Below are 21008 nucleotides of genomic sequence, written 5' to 3' on the forward strand. Positions count from 1 at the left end.
GAAAAACATCAATGATTTCTTGGAAACTCAAAGCTACAGGCACCCAGTGCTCCTAAACCTGCCCACGTGGCTCATGCACATGGATTTGACTGGTGTGCAGGCTAACAAAGTAATTCATCTCACTACTGATGATTGTGAGTGTGGATATGGAAGAATACAGATTTCAACTGTATGCGTAATTAAAATGCTTAATTCATGATCAAGGCACTATTCTCACTCCCTTCGCTGAGGAATCCTTCCCCAGGTATTATTACTGATTCTGTGTTCAGGCTTTGCATTGCTCTTGTTCTAATGCCTAGTGAGCAAGGGGCTGCCGTTGCACAGGATCACATTTCCAAGAGGAGTCTTGCCTCTGGTTGAAAGGTGTCACACCAATAGGAACACCTGTGTTGCTATTATACTGCCCACAGACACCTGCACGGTCTTCGAGACCTCGGTGAAAATAACATGGTTCTGCACTTCAACCTACCCAGAGTGATGATATAGAACAAATTAATAATCCTTCTAAGATGAAAACAAGTGAGAGAGAAGAGCGCAGGTCAGAGCACCAGTCAAGTTTTTTTGCACATTTATGTATATATTGTTGTGAGGGGTGAAGTCACAAAGAGGAGGTAGTTTTTGACTGAAAGGGCCATTGTGGAGGTGTGAAGGACTGGAGAATGAAGAAAGAGAGAGGGATTTATAAGTGTTGTGAAATAGATCAGATGTAAATGAAGTAGATGGTGAAGCAATAAATTTGAGAAATCGGACTTTGCATGTGTGTACAGCAACTGAAATTGGGGGTGGGATGTTCAGTCAGAATTAGATGCTCAACTGTAGTTAACACTGTGCTCCAGGGAGAGAGGAATGATTGCTAAGTGGGCTGGGGGTGACCGTTCTGCAGTGGTGAGATGAATTCACAGAGCTGCTGCTCACAGCCCTGGGGAGTTGGGAGGCTGCGGGAGCCCACCGTGCTCTTGGCTGTTTTGCAGGAGTTGACATTGCTTTGGAGGATCGAGAGTCTGCCTGTTGACAACCTAAAGGCATTTTTGTTGCCTTTAGCCAAATAATATAATAAAGTTGTTGTTTTTTTTTTTTTTTTCCTAGGATAAGGCTGGATTAATTCCAGAAGCACAAAACTGAAAAAGTGAACAAATTAATTTCACAAGGGCTAGAAAGGAAACACCAGTCTTCTGAAACAAAACAGGAATACTAAATTACAATTAGTAAAATGGATGCAGGTGTGACTTTATCTTGCTGAGTGACAAGTACCTACTTCCTGGCTTTCTGTAGGCCTGTTTGAGGGCTGTCTTGCTGCTGCACTGTTTTAATTCCTTTGTGGCAAGGTTTCCATTCCTTTCTCTTATTTTAATGTCGCCTTGCTGCATGACTGACCAAAAAGATGATGTCTGAGAATGTGGATATGAGAACCTGGGCCTTCGTAACATATTTTGTACACAGTGTAACTTTGAGAAGGATGATTTATGAAATATAAGATTATATTTTTGTCCATGATTCGTGGGATATTTCAAAGTAGGAAAACATGGGAGAGACTTTCTTTTGAATGCTGACAGTGTTATTGACTACTGTACAGCAAACATCTGGTGGTCTGTGATTTCCTCTGTGGCATTTGCTGCCAGCTTGCCAGGAGCTGCATCACAGGTTTTGAAAAATGCATTCTTCTTCTTATAGAGCACACTTCTCAGGAATGCATTTACTATTTTTTAAACTCTTTAATAGCAGATATAGCTAGTCAAAGATAAAAAAAAGATATCTTATTTATGTAGCGGGCTGTTTTATTCATTCGTGATAATATCCCACAAGGTACAATGTGTATTCCAGGGATTTTGCAGATATTGTCTGCTGACACTATTCCTTTAAATCAAGACATTTTGAATATATAGAGTAAATTTTCAATTCATTGTCTTTCTGAAAGTATTTTTAAAAACCTAGTTATGACTAATGTGCTTGAACATATTTTGTAAATGTTTTCTGAATTTCTTTTCTGAAATGATTGTGAAGTACATAATTAAATGTAATATATACCAACAGGCAAGCTGTAACTGCTGAATGTTAAATAACTTCTCATTTTTAGTTACACTTTTGACATTTAATTTACCTTTCAAAAAAGAAACTGTGCATGCATAAATGTACTGGAAGTTTACTTCTTGAAGTAATGATTTTTCTCAGCCTTGATTGAATTTAGAAATGCACAGTTATTAAATTTTTTGTTTCCTTATATGTTTGGGTTTTTTTGTACTTTATTCATTATGTAAAATGATAGGAGAATGACTTGTAAGAGAAGCCAGGGGCCACTGTTGTAAGCTGCTCCCATTGCTGGGTTGTGCCTGGGCCATTTGTTGAGCTCTAGGCAGGAACACGGTTTGTGGAATTCACATTTATTCAAAGAAAAAGCAGGTCTGGATTAATACAATAATCCTCTCTTCCAGAAATTGGGTACCGTAGCTGGGGTTTGGAGAGGAAACCTGTTGATATCAATAGCTGAGCTATTTGGCCCATCAGTACAACTGAGACTGCCTGTACAGGTTTGTAGCGGGGCTGTATTGTCTGAGGCTTTTGTGGAAGTTTTCTTATCCAGATTAGTCATCTGAATCTTTGATCTGTCTCTTTGTATGCTTTATGTGGTTATATTCTTACTGTCCTGCAAAGTTTTTGTCTTTCTAGGGGCATTGAATAATTCAGCATCTCAGAGTATTGCATCTGATCCTTACATGCTGCCTGGGAATAATTCGTGTCCATTCAGTGGATTTTACATCGTATCACAGAGGAAAATGTTTTCTAGCCATGGATTTCAGTAAACACCTTCTGATTCTCAATCTAGTTTGTACTCTTGAACCTTGCCTCTCTTACAGTATTTCATTCATCCATCTTCAGGATTATCGTTCCAGAGAGGTTTATAATTCTGTGTAAATTACAGCTTTAAAACTAGTTCAGACAGTTCTTTACTGGTCAGTGGTTTTTTTTTTTCTCCGTTTTTCTTTTTGTTGCTCACTGTCCATGTCTACCTTAAGCATAAACCTTATTTGAAATCTAAACTAACGAAGTTAGAAAAAAGTCATGCGAGTTGTGTTAATTTGATTGGAACAAAATGAGTAGAGAAATGGACATCTTAAACTTTTCTGTTGTTGAAGAAAATGGAGTACAAGAAGATGGGAATGGTCCTGTGGAATTGTTTTTGTTTTTATTGGTTCTGTTATTGCAATTGCCAGCTAATTCTCTGCTGATACCCAATAGGGTAAAGGAGAAAGTATCTGGAACTGGGAAAATATTTCAGTAAAAAATCTCAAGAACTTTTCATGGAGAACTTTTCTGTTGCATATTTAAACTTTCCAGGTAATTCACATATAAACATATATAATCTAAATATGCGTACCTTTGTTTTAGTTTTGTGCTATGTTTATCTTGGGACATGAGTAGAAATATAGTCTTTTTTTTTTTTCTTTTTAAATTGTGAGCATTTTACAACCAATTTTATTTTGGAGGTTTTACAAATGTTAACAAGATTTTTAAATACTCTTGTAAATACCCTTTTTTTTTTTTTTTTTTTTGTTAAACATTGCCTCAAGTTACTAGGTTGTTTAATCATAACAACTTGATGAAACTTCTACAGTATGTTTAAAAAGTGATCTCTCCAATAGAAGTGAAGGAACCTGATGCTAATGCTCTGTGGTTGGGATACTTATGTGGAAATGGTGGAAGAGCTGCTTATTGTTCTTGATCAGAGCAGAGTTTATGTAATTTTGTCATTTTTTTTCTAATATGTGCTACAGAAAATTTTCTTGGAGGGGAGCCCCCTTTTCTCACAGTCTGCATGCATTAAGCAGAGGACTAGCCCAGTTCCCCTGTCTGGCTGAATTAACCTTTTATTCTTCTATGCAAAATGCAAACCCTTTAACAGGAATTACTCATCCAGACACGCTTCCTCATAGTCTGTAGTTTCATCTTTCACTTGGACCACCAGTTTCAGTCTCATGATCTGAAAATAACCTGAGCATTAGTATCACGTTATAGTGTGTTGCTCCTTTTTCTTATCCTGCTTGGGACAAGAATGTCTAAGAGCCAAGGGGTGTTTTTTTTTTCTGGCACAAGATTTTGTGTTCTTGTCTCATGAAGAGTTTCTGTTTTCCAGAATTGTCATTTTACTTTGAACATATCCTGGCCAGATCTAATCTTATGTAATTTCTTTTTTTTTTTTTTAAATTCTATAATTGCAAAACAAGTGAGCTAGACAGTTATATCTAGATATAAAGATTTAAACTTGCCATCAGTATGTAGCGGATGATTTATTCTAAAAGCTTCATGTCTTTTATTTCCTTCAACATACATTTCATTCCTGCTCACAGGAAATTGGTATTTCAGAGGAAATTGGCCACTGGAAGCATGAGGCTATCTAGGAACAAAGGGTACTTCAGCTAAGGAAAGGTAATCACCCAAAGTACTCTCTATTTTACACCAGCTGTAGAGAGAATGACCTCTGGCTGGGATCTTAAACAGCTCAGAACCTCTCTTTTCTCGAAAGAGAGGAAGACGAGGGTTCTGTGGGCTAAATATCTTTTATAAAGAAAAGTACAGTAGATGTGGCCAACCTTACCACATATACCCGTTTTCACAGATCTAACATTCTGACACCAGTAATGCTTATATGTTGTGTTGGTTTGTTTTTCTATGTGAAGTTTAGAGGGTTTTTTCCAAGTGGTTTGTTTTTAAAATTTATTTTATGTGCAAAGCTTAGCTGCATTTTCATTGGTATAAATTACACCCTAAGCCTGTAGAGCATGCTGCTGTGTGAAACAGCTATTATTTTACCGTGTGGTCATTTATGAAGATCCTGTCTTGGTGTTCCTAATGAATACTTAAGAATTATACTGACTTGCTTAAAAATTTATCACTCTGCTTATTTGACTGTAATCATTATTGATCTTTGTCTCTTTTTTTGGAGACTGATGCAAGACAAACACATCGCTTTCACTATCATATGGCCAAGTACAGGGATGCTCCACTGAAGAATCTGCTTTTCCAGATAGATTCTATGGAAGGGAAAAATCTGTCTGAATATGAAATTTTGTTACATAGAAAATTGAGATTCCCTAGGATGTTATAGAAGTAATTCTAAGTATGACTAAGACTGTTTATAATACCAAAAAATATAATAAAACCAGGAAGTTGATTGCCTTGCTTTACACACACAATGGCCATTTTAAAGCTTCCATTCTGACAATAGCTGGGATTGTAATTCTAACGCATATAAATGAAAACCAAAGTATTATTTTTCTGAACAGTCTTGTCATATCTTTGTTCATCTGTGATGTAACATGAATATGGTTTTGCAGGCACAGCTACACTTTAAATATAGGTATAGATGGATTCTTAATGCCTGTACAAGTTTCTTAAAACTAGTTTTGTTTTGGGTTTTTTTGTTTTTAATTGATAAGTAACATTTTAGGGCAGTTAATTTAGGGCAATGAAATTGTATGTTTCGTACAGTTACAGAGGCAGTTACAATGATCTTGATCTGTCTTTCTGATAATTAGAAAGTCATTGTGTACTCCTCTTAGAGAAAGAAAAATACAGCTTCTGAGCTGAGAAGTGAGAAATGTGGAAGAAACTACCTGGACGGTTTCTGGAGCAAATAATAACCGTGGGATCAGCTATACTTACAAACCCCCCTGGTATTATTCTTTATATACTTTATTGGCTCACACAAGGCCATATTTCCTGAGCTCTTTTTGACATTAAAACCAAACCAAAAAACAAAAAGCCAAGCCAAATCCTGGATGCTGTGCAATTCAGCTGCTTTCAATTTCCCTGTAAGGGGCAAACCCCCTCCTCTCTTTTGTTTATCTTAAATCTCCATTTAGGATTTTTTTTTAAATAAGTATCACATTGTTCCATTTTACAATCAAGCGAGCTTCAGTATACAAGAGAAGAACAATCTTTGTGCAGCAACTTAAAATTCTGGTGTTCTCTGTACTGAAGCTGTGCTTTCATACTCCTGTGGGCTAGACCTTAAGAAAACCTTTTTAAACCCCCTGAAGTTCTGTGCCTGTATTAGCCTTATTGGTGAACTATTTCAGGGACAATGCTCAGACCACCTCCCTTAATCAAAAGCGCAGGGAGAAACAGCTCCCTTAAAAATCCGCCTTTGGGCTCCAAGCAGGTAGCAAGGAGCAATCAAAGCACAAGAGGACAAGCTTGGTCATCACTGCCCAGTTCTTCAGTGGTTTCATATGGTCTTTATCTACCATAACTGAGCTTTGAGCCCCTAGGAACTACTCCGATTAACTTTCGGTTGTGGGGACCCCCTGGGTTAACCACCCGCTTGCCCTTTGTCAGCCACAGATGTCCAGCGAAGACATTTGTAACAAGCCATGGCCATGGGGAGATGCATGCCCAGGGCTCCTGATGGGTATGTCAGCTCAGATAGCTAGCAGGCTCTCGTTTGGGTTACTGGTACCCAGTTGCAACTTAAAATTGTCTTTTCTAAGTAAAGCACTTTGATTTAGTATGTGACAACACACACTCATGCACAAGCAGAAGTAAACAAACTTGTCACACAAAAGCTAGAACGACACCAAGGAACATGCCTGCTCTTTCATCTTAGCATGAAATACAGATCGCCAGAGTCCTTCCCCCAGAGATGGCGTAACTGGTCAGCCAGCCTGCAAACTTTAAGCCAGCTTATAGAAATTCACAGGTTTTCTTAATTTCTCTGCATACCAGCTGTCCAGTGTGCTGAAATTAGATCAAATTAAGGACAAATTTTTTCCTAGGTGTTTATTCTTCTATGGTTTGTTTTATTTAAGTAATACTAGGGAGATATGGGAGATATACAGCAGGATTGTGAAAAATTTATATGCTTAATTTATGAGTTTTTAAAATTTTTTGTTCCCCAGCTGCACATCTATTTTGCTTTGTGTGCATTCAGACAACCAAAGTTTTCTTTATTCATATAAAAATACCTCAGAATAGCATAGCAATTAATTTATATCATGGGTAAGCTGATTTGACACAAAGTTGCCAAATGATAAAGAAAACATATGTCCCTAGATAAAAGCTCTGCAGCAAAGTGAAAGCATTCAGTTGTTCAGCAATTACTGTCCTGAAGTCTCAGAATACTGCTCTGCTTATAGATCATGGCTGGTATAACAACCCTTGTCCTCTTTAGGGCCAAGCAATTTAAATTTTGTCATATGAAATCCTGTATCTTACCTTTGTGCGTTCCCACTCCACACATGATAAAAATTCTGTATCTTCTTTATGACAAGTCTTTGTCTGTGTCTACATCTTTATTTTTTATTTGGGTTTTGCTGTTTCTATGTGAGCAAAGCTCAAAGCTGACTCCTCAGGAGATTGTACCCTTGCTTGTAAAGTAATTTGATACAAAAGTAATCTAAAACTTATTTTATTCACTAATTGTATGTAGCTGCCTGGTGGCTGGTCGGGATAACATTAAATTACCAGGCCGGCGTCCCATCAGTGTGAGTGATGGCAGTATAGTGGAGGCTGTCATCACATGTATCTTTTTATCCATAATGAATACCAGGATGAACTTTAAAGTCAGGTTCTAATAAAGTAATAGCCACAAGATAAGCGAGCAAGACAACACAAAAGGAGAAGAAAGAAGAAGAAAAAAAGTTTTCATTAGCACTATTCAAGAATGTCAAAGGTGTTTTTCATTTGAAATGGCAGGTTGGTAATCTGTAGCACATTGCTGACAAGCAGAATTGCAAGTGTTTTAAAACTGAGCAGGTTTTGAAATTGTTGATTTTGTCTAAACCCCAGTCTGTTTGTCTGTAGCACTGAATAAATTCATTATTTGCTGTTAAAAACCATGCAGACCGACAGCTATTCTTATCCAAGAAAACTACATCTGAGAAAGTGAGTGTTACTCTTACCATCTGGCTTTTTACATACTGAAGAGAAAAGAAAGTTAGAGCTGCAGTAAGTGCCCTGCAGGCAGAATGTGGGAGTTTTTAATGGCTCAGGGGATGGTAGGTGTAAGCTGAACCATAGTGTGTAGTACAAGAGAAGAATTGAAGGCTGAAGGTTAGCAATGGTGTTATGTGACAGTGCCTGTCTGACAGACGCTCAGGGCAAAAGAATAAAGTCATTGATCTAAAGGTCAGTTGAAATAGGAATGCCTGTACTCGCCTACCACTTGCTTGTGTGAGACTTGGTATTTTAATTCTTTGGTAAAGACCTATCTTTCTTCTAATCTAGCCTCCTAGCAGAAATTAATACTGAACATTTCATATTTTTAAAATATATATCAAATAGATATATTTTTAAATATGTTTGAGTATATATTAATTTAAATATAAAAACAAATAATTCAAATATAGCTTTACATAAGATATGTAATGCATACATATCTCTGGTTTCATTATTCAAAAGACAGACATGTTCTTTCATTTGTTTTGATTAATTAGCAGACAATGAAAATTGCCACATGGGTTCCTTTGATAAAGGATATGTATTAATTTATTGTTGTTACACTAACATTTTTGTTAGTGTAAAAATGGCTCGAGCATTTTTGGTACGATGACACAAATATTTTTATCTCTGTCTCCCACTGTGATCTTAGATTAGAAGAAAGAGGAGAATGAAGCATACATGAAAGTTAGCTCATGGGACAAGTTCCAATAAAATTGGAATTATGCTATTTATTGGTAAAAGCTGACAGAAGGATGGACACAATTTGTGATCTTTTGTTTTGTAACCCGAGGGCTGAAAAGAATGGATTCGTTCAGAAAAAGAAGATAAAATGAAATGTTTAAAATGTTGATATTGAACTATTATATTTAGAGACTTGCCTCAAAATAATTGACACAGATTTTAAAATCTCTGAAGAAAAATAAAAACTGGAGAGACATCTTATTTCTGGCTCAAAATCAATGTATTTCTTCTGTTTTGTATTTTTTTCCTTTTTGGTTTTGTTGACTAATTTCACAGCAATGACTGGTATGCAGTCAGCCTACTGTTCAGCCTTCGGGTGGCTGAGCCTGCTACTGCCCGCTTTCAGGCTTTGTAGTTAGCTCTCACCTCTTCATTAGTTGTGTCTTTCCTGGGGCAACTCTTGAATTATACGAAAGCTGGAGAACTTCTTTCTAAGGTCCAGAACTTTATGGATTGTCTGTTTTGTGTTTTCTCTGTCTACCTCCTCTAGTAATATTAGATCCATGTTCTGGGATGGGTAAAGACTAATGACTTATTTCCATAGTGAATTTGCATTTTTCATTTTGGGAATACAACTTCCTGGAAGGAAGAAATTTTCTTCCCAGGAAACAAGAATTTACAAAAGGTTTTTGTTTGGGTTGTTTTTTGTGGGTTTTTTTTTTGTTGTTGTTGTTTTGGTTTGGATTTTGTGTTTGGTTTTTTTTTTTTAACTATGGTTCGGAAAGTCTTAAGTTGACTCGGCATTACCATTTGGGAGAAAAACTGGCTCATCATTGATGTAGGAAAGTAAATAACGTAATCTTAGTAAGAATAAAGCTTGTAGGATCATCCCTATTCTTCACTTACTCTATTGACATTTATGATATTTTATATTCATACTGCTCTGACTATGTTTAAATATTTGGATGCTGAATCTGAGACCACACTCCCATTTAAATTTCTTTTAAAACTGCTTAACAGATTAAATAAGTCTTTTGAGGTGAGCTAAGTGCCATCCATACATGCAGAGAGGTAAAAGACACGTGCCCATGGAGTACGTTGATTGCAGGAGCCTTTTTTCCTTAGAATATCATGTTAAAATGAATCATGTTCATAAATATATTGTGAATGACTGTTGTTGAACTCTCCACATACAGCAGTGTTTTATCCCTTGAACAACCACAGCAAGTCAGGTACTGAAGAGGTCTTCAGAAAATGCTCCATTGAACGAATGGACTGAATTTCAATACTCCAATGCGTCAGCAAAAAGCCGATCTTTTAAACTTATTTCTCTCTGAGGAAGGGATCCTACTGTGGTAGGAACTCCTTTTCAGTACTGCCCTATGGGATAATCAATAGTGACAAGTGCAGGTAACCCTGACTGCTGGGACAAGGACTCCATTTACAAACTCTTGCCATGTCGAGGGCAGCCTCTGTGCCTTTCTCATTCCCTGGCTGGGCAGCGGCTGCGTGGCCTGGAGGAGCGTGGCTCCTGGGTCCGGCCGCCAGGGATTCCCCACCACCTAGGCTCCGTTCCCTTGGGGTGTTGGCTTCACCGCTTATGTTCACCCTGTTTCTTGGTTTGGCAAATGAGTACCCCGGTGCGATTGCTCTACCAAGGTCATACCCAGGATCTGACTTTAAATGCAGATTGATGTGATGGTTGATGGAACTTTATTTCACACATTCCAGTACTTTTATTATGAGAAACAAAGTTTTAACCGGGAATACTACCTGCTGATCCCAATGGGCCCAATTGGTTCTGGTGTTTAAAACAGCAGCTGCTGATTTTTTGATGTTGTGCATGTTTCATAGAGATTGAATGTGCGGCCTGCTCTTTGGGCCTGCAGGCGTTCTGGAGTGAGCTTCTGCGTGTGCTTTATTTTCCCTGCAGCAGAGGTAAATGTTGTCTCATGAAAATGGCGGTGAGTCGGCAGCAGAAATAGGTGGCACTCTTATCTGCTAGTTGGGCCCTGTGGCAGTGAAAGGCCAGCGTTTCCAGATTGCCTGTTGCCATCCCAGCTCCTGGGAAAAAGGCAACTTTAACAGTCTGAGCTGCTGAGGTTGTGGAGGGTAGTGCCAGCCCTGCCTGTCAGTTGAAGGTGGCTGAACAAATGAAGCGCCTTTGCTTGCACAGAAGAGAACTGGTGTAATCTGTTAGGCACCTCCATCCAGTTCAATCTTTTGCTCAGAATAGGTAAGCAGAGGGTTTCAGTACGGTGTTTGATGAGAACAATTTCCCACTCTTTACCCTTATCTTTGTCCTCAAATCATCTTGAGACCTTTTGTTTACCTCCTCTCCCAATGACTTCAGCTGACACCTAGGTCTGAGTGTTTAGCTGAAGTTTGGGCTTTCCATCCTGCTCACTGCAGGGCTTTAGGGCAAGGCTTGACCTTCAGTAAGGTCCTTTTGCAGCCAAAGCAACGTGTCAGGTCAACAAATAAATGCTTATGTGGAGTGATTTCTCTGAGGGAAGGGGGAATAAAAAAATTTATTCATTTACTTGGAAAAGGTGGCTTTCTTCCCAAGAAGATTTAACATTTTGCTTTCCCCCCCCTAAGTAAATGAGAGGTCTGAAATTTTTGTGGAGAAACGTGAACTGCAGAAGGTAAGGAGCTTAATTAGGCTCTGGAACTTAGAAAAATAGTTATTTTAGAAAGTTAGTGCCTTTCTGCAAACAGTGCAATTTAGCATTTAAAGACAAATAGTAGAGATGTACCTCTAGAAGAGAAAGTTAAACTTAGTATGTAAGGGCAGTTGGTTGTCTCTTTGCACTTCTGAACCACTTCAACCATTCTATTACATTTTAATGAATAAATAAACTGCTTTTCTTTTATGAATATTGCTGTCAAACACAACATGACATAAAACTTTTCAGTTAAGTTCTCTTTATAGTTGAGTTAAAAACTTAGAAAATTAGTACACTAATAAATTTAGGCAGATCTTGTCTTCATTAGCCTCATACATGGTCTAAATCCATACAGAAGTACACGTATCTTTGTGTTTACTTGTGCAATCATGAATGATTTTACCAAAGCCCCCGAGATGTAAGTCTTTATGCCACTGATGGGAAATCTTGTTCTGAGAAATCATTATTAATGATTTGTTTCACTCATGAAGAAAAGGGCAATAGAAGTAAATAGGACTCAAAGTATGAAAAGCTCTCTGGCATCATTTGGACGTTATATTCACTACAAAGAAAAACCTGCCAAAAGACTTATCTAACAGCATGGCTGTAAATAATTTAGATTATCTGTATCGTATTTTAGTCAGTGAGATGGACCCTGTAGAAGAGATGAGCAAAATCAACAAGTTATGAATCCCAGCCCAATCATATAATTAAAAAAATCTTGTGAACCAAAAAGCACCCATCTTGATTATGTGAACGAGGGTAGCTCACTGAAGTCAGTGGAATTGCAACAGTGTAAATTGTGAATTTATGGTAGAAGGATGACACTTCCCATACATAACTATATGATATAGGAAAATTCAATATTATTAAAAAATATTACCCTACTGTGTAACTATCTGTCAGCTCCAAGTGCCAATCTGCTCCCAAGTAGCCACCCCCCACCCCCCCGCTCCCAAACACCGAGCTATCTCCACACGAATCTACACCTTTCAGTTGTGATGCTGCCATGAATATCCTGAAGTTTAAGGTAAATACAAACCTGGCCATTTTTATTTCATAAAAAATCCTGGGTTTCTATTTTCAAGATTTAACCTACTAAAAAAAAAAAATAAATTAAAAGTCTGGTAGTCTTACTAAATCAAATGATTTCAGAAAGATATATTTTAAGAATTTGTGATAACACAAGCAGAGAAAAATGGTAATAATAGTGATGCAGCTTTGCCAATAGACTAGAAATGTAATATAGGTTTTAAAACAGTGATGAAGGCGAACAATGACATTTTATAATCAACATTTCAACATTTTAGTGGCAATCTGTAAAGACTAAACAGCCCACTGATGAGTGGTGTCTTTAAGACCATGTTCGGTGGAGTAGCCTGACTCTCTGGGTGTGTTGTCTGGAACAGATTCAAGGTATAAATAATATGAAACGTAGCAGAGGTGCTGCAAGTACACACAAGAAGTAATACTAAGTTGAAAGAACATAAACGTGTTTGTAACTCAAAAAAATAGGCCCTGTTCTACCAAAAGATTTTGGGCTTTATCTGTTCTATGAAAGATGAATACTGCCTTTGTGTATTTGTGGTTCTTTAAATCCAAGTTATGAAAATGAAAGTGCTAACAGAATTAGCTGTTCTGCAAAACCCTTTTGGAATTCAAGTTATATTGAGATCTCTGTTGTTGTAGTGAATAGTTACAGCAACAAAAGAACTGACATGTTTCTTTTAAGCGGTTTGCAAATGTTAACATTTCTGTTTCTCAAGTTATTACATGAATAATTGTACATTGAATTAAACTAGTTCTATAGAGTGATCAAAAATTAATTGAGTGATGGTTAAATTATGTCCTTATAGTCTTTGCAAGGAATGCTTTCAGGATTACAGATTACTGAAAATAGCAACAAAAAAAACAAAGGAAAGAAGTAAAAGCTGGCAATACCAGTGAAATTTGGTAGTTGATTGTTTTGCGCAATGGTAAAAACAGAAGAGAAATCACACTTTGGCTGCAGTCAACACAGCTGATCTATTGCTTATTATTGTAAATACTAATATATATTTTGCAGTCAGAATGTTTCTGCAGCCTATAAACAAACTTATTCTGTCTCATTAACACATGCTTCCTCGTGACTGTAAGAAATGTTGCAACATTTTCCTCTGAAGTCATGTACCTGATGTAAACGTATCTGAATGTGTTATTGTAAAACTAGAACGTGGAATCCTGCAGATACCAGGATAGGAATCACTCATCATGTTTCAGACATTCTTATTTAGCCACACATGCCAGGATATAAACTACTTTTTAACTAGAAAAGCTCTCTAACCTTTGTGTGCTGGTTTGTGTGTGTGGTGTTTGTTTTATTTTGTTTCCCCTGACTCCCTCCTTCCCCCCTCCCTGCCCCCAAACAAGATTTTGCTGCAATGGGTGCTCTGGAAGGAGGGTATTTAATTACAAAAAAAAAAAAAAAAAAAATATGGATCAACCCCAGTTTTTAATCTGATTGATTATTATTCTACTAGCTTAAATCTTCTGTGGTTAAAGTGTGAAAACCCGCATTTTCTGTGTTCCTTCCTTATATGTTTACAGGAATGATTAATAATAAACTACTTTGGTGTTACTGTAGCAGCAGCAGGGAGTGTACTGATGGCACTATTACTTTTTTTTTTCTTAGGACCTTAAACAAACTAATTACGCTGGCACTATTTCTATGCTAATTTACCAATACTACAGGCATGAAATTGTTCAACTAGCTATCTTAGGATTCTCTTTAATAAATTTGGGAGCAGTGTTATAGACTAATTTTAAGAAACTGCTAGTAGATTGTACTAGATATTTATTGAATGCTATAGACACTGCAAGGTCAGCAATATTTCTTACTGATTGCATTAGCTCGTCTCTGGAAAAGACTGTGCAATAAGATTATCTCTGTTTTCAATGCCTCCAGTAAGTATGTCATGCATTTGGTGTTATTTTTGTGGCTTCATCTGCTGATAGTTACAATTAAAATTGCATTTTGTATTAGAATTTCTTATCTGATAGCATATTATGATTTAACATGGGTATTCTTCTCATATAGGCTCACTAATTGGACAGACAATATTATTCTTACTTAGCATTAAACAGTGGTTGCTTGGTAACTTTTTCAGTGATGCTTTGTACTTTTTCTCAGACATATTTTTATGTGTATTTCTGCCAGATTAAATAACAATAAGAATTTTTTGACCAAGAAAACTTTCTGTTCAGAGTAGGTTCATTGCTTTTCACATATCTGAACGTATTGAGAGTCCTATTTGAAGGAAGGAAAGATAATGTTAAAAAGAAATAGTGGTAATGAATAATCAAACAGTGAAAATAAAGATAATGCATTTATTATTACCTTACACACTAAACTTTTCTAAGGTTATGTTATAATGAGAATATTTTACCTTAAATAATAGTTTTGAATAGCACAGAATTCCAAATTTTTGGAAGTATATTTTTGGTTAAATTATTAGTCTGTCTTGAAGACATGAAGGTATCCCACAAAGGAAGGGGGACTAGTTGGTTTGTTGGGTTTTTTTTTTCATTGCTTCATTGAAAATAAGTCTGAAAGACAAACACTTCCAATCCCGTGTACTTCTGTGAGTTTTGTTTGGCACTCAGTGTTATCTACTTCCATTCTGAAACAATGCATTTGTGTTTTACAGTAGGGCATAAGGATGGGCACTGGATATACAGCTAAATTAAAGATCTTGGGTTCAAGATAAGAATACTAAAAAATAATATTTCAGATTATATTAAAAGAAATCCAAGGAGTAAGTGATTTAATTTTCAAAGAGAATACTATAGAATACACAAAATAATATAGACTGGGGGTGTGGGGGGGTGGGGGTTGGGACAGCTATTTTTTATTTTTTTAATATGTTTTATAAGTGTGAAGAGGAACTGTTAACTTATTTTAGTTTGGTTTTTTTTTTTTTTTTTTTATCTTGAGGTGATTTCAGAGGAAGTTCTACATTAAGATGTCAGATATTCTCATAATTTCTATGCATCACAACTAAATGGAAATGATGATTTTTTTTTTCTTTTAACTATTTGGGATGCTCAGCTGTGTAGAATCAATGTTGCTTTGATTAACTTTATAGGTAGAAAATTGTCCAAGTCAGTTGTAGAAACTAATTGATGAAACCATGAAAGCCTCAGTAGATACAGGAAAAAATATGTTGGTATCTCAGTGTTTTTTTTTCTTTTTCTGTGCCATCAGTGGTTGCACCATTCTTTAGTCCAAAAATAGTAGGACTCCATCTGTGCCTGTGAGCCAAGAACTTTGGCAAAAATTACAGAACGAGTCTGTTCTGCCTTTAATATATAATGACACACAGTATGGTAATGTGCTTTGCTTCAGTCAGATGATTTAGGGCCTGTGGCTCTGTGCTGTGCAAATCTTCCAGTGTTTTCTGTGGGTGTGGGACAGGTAACACGATGTTGTAGGCATCGGTCAAGTGCACCAGTATCTGAACATAAAAGTAGATCCTTTGATCTAGTTAGGAATGACAATCTTGTCACTGGTGAGGTTCAGAGCTTGCTTGCTTGTTTGTTTTGGTGAAAGCTTGAGAGGCTGAAGCTGCCCTGGGGCTGTTAACCACTGAGCAACTGCTATGAGCAGCAGAGCGTGGCAGAAGAGGTGTTGGGGAACTGGGTGCCCTTTGGGGCAGGCTGGGTGTACTATGGGTGACATGTGAGTTATGTTAACACTTCTTCCTTCTATGGATTTCTAACCAAAAATAGAGAAAACCATCTTGAAGAAGGTGTACTTCCAACATTGAATCTTAATTTTTTTCTGCTTACTGCCATGTTTCCACCACAAATGTGGCTGCTACGCTTAGCTGTGCCTTTTTAATCTGATAAATCCCAAGAATTTTTGGAAATAGAAAGAAAATGCTCCACTCAACTACTGAAATACTGAAACCATTACAAAACCAAAAGTCACTGTTATGCCCTTGACCTGAATGCTTTGTTGAATTCTAGTCATGTAGAGGAAGCCTAGAGAATGGCTGCTGGAGTAATCAGCAAAGTAGGGAGCTCATTTTACCAGAGTGCTGAAAGAGCCTGCATTTTTCTCTCTAGCTCTCAGGTTGTACAATTGCTTGCTAGAAATTTATTAAAAGGAGAAACAATGCTGGTCAAAGAGCAAATGCACGAGACAAAGACTCAAGGACGGTGAAATACAGCAATCGTGAAGATAGTAGGGAGCTGGTAGCCATAGGAAGAGATTTGCCAAGTAGCCTTTCTTTAGGTCTGCTTTGGCTATGCCATCTAACCAATTTGATGAGAGCATGCCTATGGAGGAGTCTGGGCTGTACAGTATGGTTGTCTCAGGTAACAAGGCGTTAGATGTGACAACAGAAGCTGTTTTCAGAGTTTTAGTCCTCAAATAGTATCTTAAGCACTTTGTACCATGTCTGGGTACTATTATTTAAAGGTGGCCGTCCTGATTCTCTTTCAGCTCAGATGTATGGCGTGCCTTATATACAGTAAAATTCTAGATGTTGTCAATGTGGCTGCATGACACTACTTCAGGGCTTATCTTACTCCAAAAGCTTGTAATTCAGGCTGGTATGTTCAGAGTAGTTGCTGGATTTAGGTGTCTAAATCACATTGATGTAGCACATAAATAAACATCAGTAGTTAGATATATTACTTTAACGTCCGCACTCCTTAGCTGCAAATAGATTTGTGATTTAAAAGTGCAGTTTGGTATTTGGAAAAAAGGCTTTCCAGTCTTAGTTCTGTGTTTATCTTATATCTCCGTGCATTGATTAGAATTGCCTATTAATTGACATTATTAAGTAACATACAATCACACTGATCTTATTGCTTTTCCTGTAAACTAAGAAGTTCATCTGTTAATTTGTTATGTTCCAACAAGAGGGAACTTGTTTTCCTCTGAAGTTATTTCAGCTAATTGGCATGAAAGGGTCAAGATTCACTGCATTAGCTCTTTGTAATTTTCATTACTTTTCATGCTGCTATTTTTTCCATTTCCTGACCATAAAATCCTGTTTCATTTTAAGAGGGTCTGAATTTAAGATGGTGCTTTGGTATAAAGCATATAAAACATAAAAGTATATATTTATTAAAATTAGTTTCTCACAAAAGTAATCTCTTTGACTTGAATAAGACTATTTATTTGAACAATTGCTACTTAGCATCAGTAACATGGATCAGTTTGACTCTTTTTTTCCAGGGAAATGTGCTTTTATCATGGGGTGTTGCTATGGTCACATAAAGAAATTGTTTAGAAGCTCCTTGTAAAAGCTGCTTTCATATTCACATAGCAAAAGCAGTCTGAAGAAAGAACTTACAACTAGAATAAAAGGGGTCTGTTGCAATAAAATAGAAAATCTTTTTCAAGAAGATATATTCTAGGTGTCAATTAATTTTAATTTCGGTATCAATTCATTAAGGTGTTTTATTTTCTGATGTCAAAAGGGGTTAATGAAAAGTAATTTCACTGAAGTTAATCACGCTTCCATATAGTTTTTTGAATACTTTGATATGAGGGAATTCAGGATGAGGCCCTGACCTTAGTAGGTAAAAGGACAGAAATCCCAGTCATCGTTATTTTAATTCTTGTAGGTTAATTTGTGTTGAAGAATTTCTGTGTGTGTGGTATTTAGGTTGAAGCTAATTGTAAGAGCTTCTAATGGAGCTTCCTATGAAGACAAGTAGTCTACCATTGAAAAATTGCATCTTTTCAACCAAAATGACTTTTTCCTCTCTGTTTCCAAAAAAAAAAAAGAATGTGTTTACCCACGTGCCATTCTTTGTGCCCGTTGTAAGATCAATTTCTGTAACTTTTTTGCCTGGTTAGGGTTCTGCCTCTTCTGCATGTGCTTGGCACTGGGGTGAGTTGAGCTGGTCCGGCACAGAGCAGCTTCGTCCTCCCTCTCCTCTGTGCCTCTTGCTGAGGCCAGCGTGGCCACCTTGGCAACTACTGTTGCCTCTCCGTGAACCTTTGTGTCACTTGCCCATTTCATCAGCACTGCTTTTTTGTACTTAATTCTGGTTCGTGGGTTAAAATTTCACAGTTTTGGAACTGGCATTAACTCACATTAACTAGTGTGGTAAGCAGCCTAGAAGCGCACAGTTGACACGACTGGTGAATATTTCTGATTAAGGCTGGTTTTAGTGAATTAACATATACCTTCACTGTATTCTACATAGATACTTTGGACTTGATCTTACACTACAGCTAGTATCCATGCAGCTATCAGAACTTACCTAACAAAGAGTTATCTTAGAGCACTTATTATATAGAGATTTTTTTTCTTTTTCTTTCTTTTTTTTTTTTTTCTTTTTTCTTCTTCTTGTGGTCTTTTGAGGATACTCAGATTTGCAGCTGCTGTTGTGTCAACATTCCTTGGATCTTTATACTCTGAAATAATCAGTAAAGAATGTGATGACATTATAGTAGCACTTTTGTGATTTTACTTATAAATGAAATCCATCAGCTTTGAACTGAGATGTTTTTTCCTCAGGAAACAGCACTGAAGTTAAAGGATCTATAAAACCTCATCTCCCTTTTTCCCCCTGTATAAATAAAATTATATAAAATTTTATACAATATTAATTGTATATGAATGCTTTGTCTAAAGCATTGAGAATTCTGTGAAAGGAATGTGATGTAAGCCAAAATACAGTAACATTATTGTAACTGAGACAATGATAAAACCATCTGAAAGTGGCAAAAATGAAAAGCCCATGCAGCTGCGTAATTTTTCTGCTATTCTCTGCCAAAATCTGTGTATATGTGTGACTGTATACATATAGATAATTGGATATATCTCCGTGTGTGTGTACATGTGTACCAAATAACCTAAAATTCAAGCTCCTCATTTTTTTTTTCCTCCCACCTTTCCCCCCTTCCTTTTTCTTATGCAGGATGCTGGATTATTTGATCCATGTTCTTCCCTCAGTCACCTGCTTGCTTATCTCACAAATCTTTGAAAAGATTGACTTCTTGCCCTTTACTTCTTATAACTGCTTGCAGAACAATACTTCACTGAGAATGGAAAAGTGCCTTGAAATAATTCAAAAGAAAGAAGGAATTCAGAATAACTTTTGAATAGCAAAACACAAGTATTAAAGTAGTTGTAGAAGTCTTTCTCAGGTAAGTGATAGTTCTCTTATTGTTAATAATTCTGGATGGTCTATGTGCACAAATTTGATCTGCATAAACTAAACCCACATCCACATATTCGTCAATTTAGCCAGAACTCATAATAGGTTGTTTTTGCTGTGTTTAAATTGCCTCGGAGAGAACAAATGGCACCTAATCCAGAGGAAAATCCAGGAGAGAAAAGCTACAAAATTAAAAAACTTCTAAGCATCGTTAGGTCATAAATGAATTGCAGTAGTTCACCACATTGTGAATAATTTCTTCTTGTAATCAATCTTTATTTTTCAGATGAAATAATTTAGGAAACAGAAATGAAATCTGAATTTATTTTACTTCTAAAATACAACAGACTGCTGACAAGATCAAGTGAAATTGGTAAGTTGCGTGATTGTGATTCATGTGACAACATAGGCAGTGCGCCTCAGAGTGAAACCCCAATTGCTCAGTGCTGGAAACAAAATATTCAACTTTCTCTTGGACGTGAAGAATTGCTAAGGGAAGTGTTATGTGGCCTTGGTAATTTTTCCATTAATATAATGTAAATAAGATTCAAGTCTAGGCAACACTAGTTTGTTTTTGTAATGTATGATTTTGCAATTCAGATTATAAAAAGACTTGTAACATATCCTGACTGAAGGAATGTAAAGCCTTCTAGGCAATAGTTTGAGTTTTGATTTAAAAAAGTTTTCAAAAAGTCTTTGCTAAAAATGGCTTTGAACTGCATTTGCATTTAGAAAAAAAACAAAACTTAAGAAACAAAATATTTTAGTAAATATTCAAAATACTACATTTCTATTTCTGATTGTTATAGCAATACGTTATAGGGACCAAAAATATGTCTGAAACTGAAGATCATAGTCCTGAGTTTTCATTTATAATAGTGAAAGTTTGTTATGAAAATGTTACAGGTAAACCTGAAAAAATCTCATGAGGGATTTGTAACAGACTGAGGCTTTTTTCCTACTTAAATGAGGTCATGAAATCAGAGCAGAAAAACAAAAAGAAATTCCAACATTAAAAAAGTACTTCATGGTAGAGTTCAAGAGGTGGCTGGAGCCAAAACACTATATAGGTTATTGCCTGAGAAACTAATATAGAGAGACACGCCTCCAAAGCAGAACAAAAATGACTGGAAACATCAAAAGGGCTCAAAAAAAGGTGGCGATGTGGGACCAGCAGAAGAGCATAGGATGGCCATGGTTTGTTAGCAGCGGATAGTACAGACAATATGGATTTGGAAACGTATTTAGTCAGTTGCAAAGGAACAAAACCCCTCTCTCTTTAGATGTAGCTCCAGAAACAATTTATTTTCTTAATAAAATACTAGAATTATGAATTCTGTGACATGTATTATTAATAAAACTACAGTCTTACTCTGGGAGAAAATACTAAATACATGTGTTTTGTGTGATAAGGTTAAGCACAGTTATACTTGGTAGATAGACTGGAAACAATTCCTACCAATTCAAGACAGTAAGTCAAATATTTTCAAATAAATATTCTCTGAATAAGTTATCACCTGCTTATCTGCTGTAATAATTTTTGTATCTTCTTTTACTACA

The 21008-nt window shown here is 36.5% G+C and overlaps 1 long non-coding RNA gene across 1 annotated transcript in view; it reads left to right on the forward strand.

Moving 5' to 3' along the window:
• The window catches only part of LOC308059806, a 97598-nt gene that overhangs the window by 27933 nt on the left and 48657 nt on the right, over positions 1–21008 (forward strand). The window contains exon 1 of the long non-coding RNA XR_013926405.1: positions 1–19821. This exon is cut by the window's left edge and continues 27933 nt beyond it. This is a non-coding gene — a long non-coding RNA (uncharacterized lncRNA). The remainder of the gene's footprint in view (positions 19822–21008) is intronic.

The sequence above is a fragment of the Falco punctatus genome, assembly GCF_963210335.1.
Source record: "Falco punctatus genome assembly, chromosome: 1".
NCBI classification, from domain to species: domain Eukaryota; kingdom Metazoa; phylum Chordata; class Aves; order Falconiformes; family Falconidae; genus Falco; species Falco punctatus.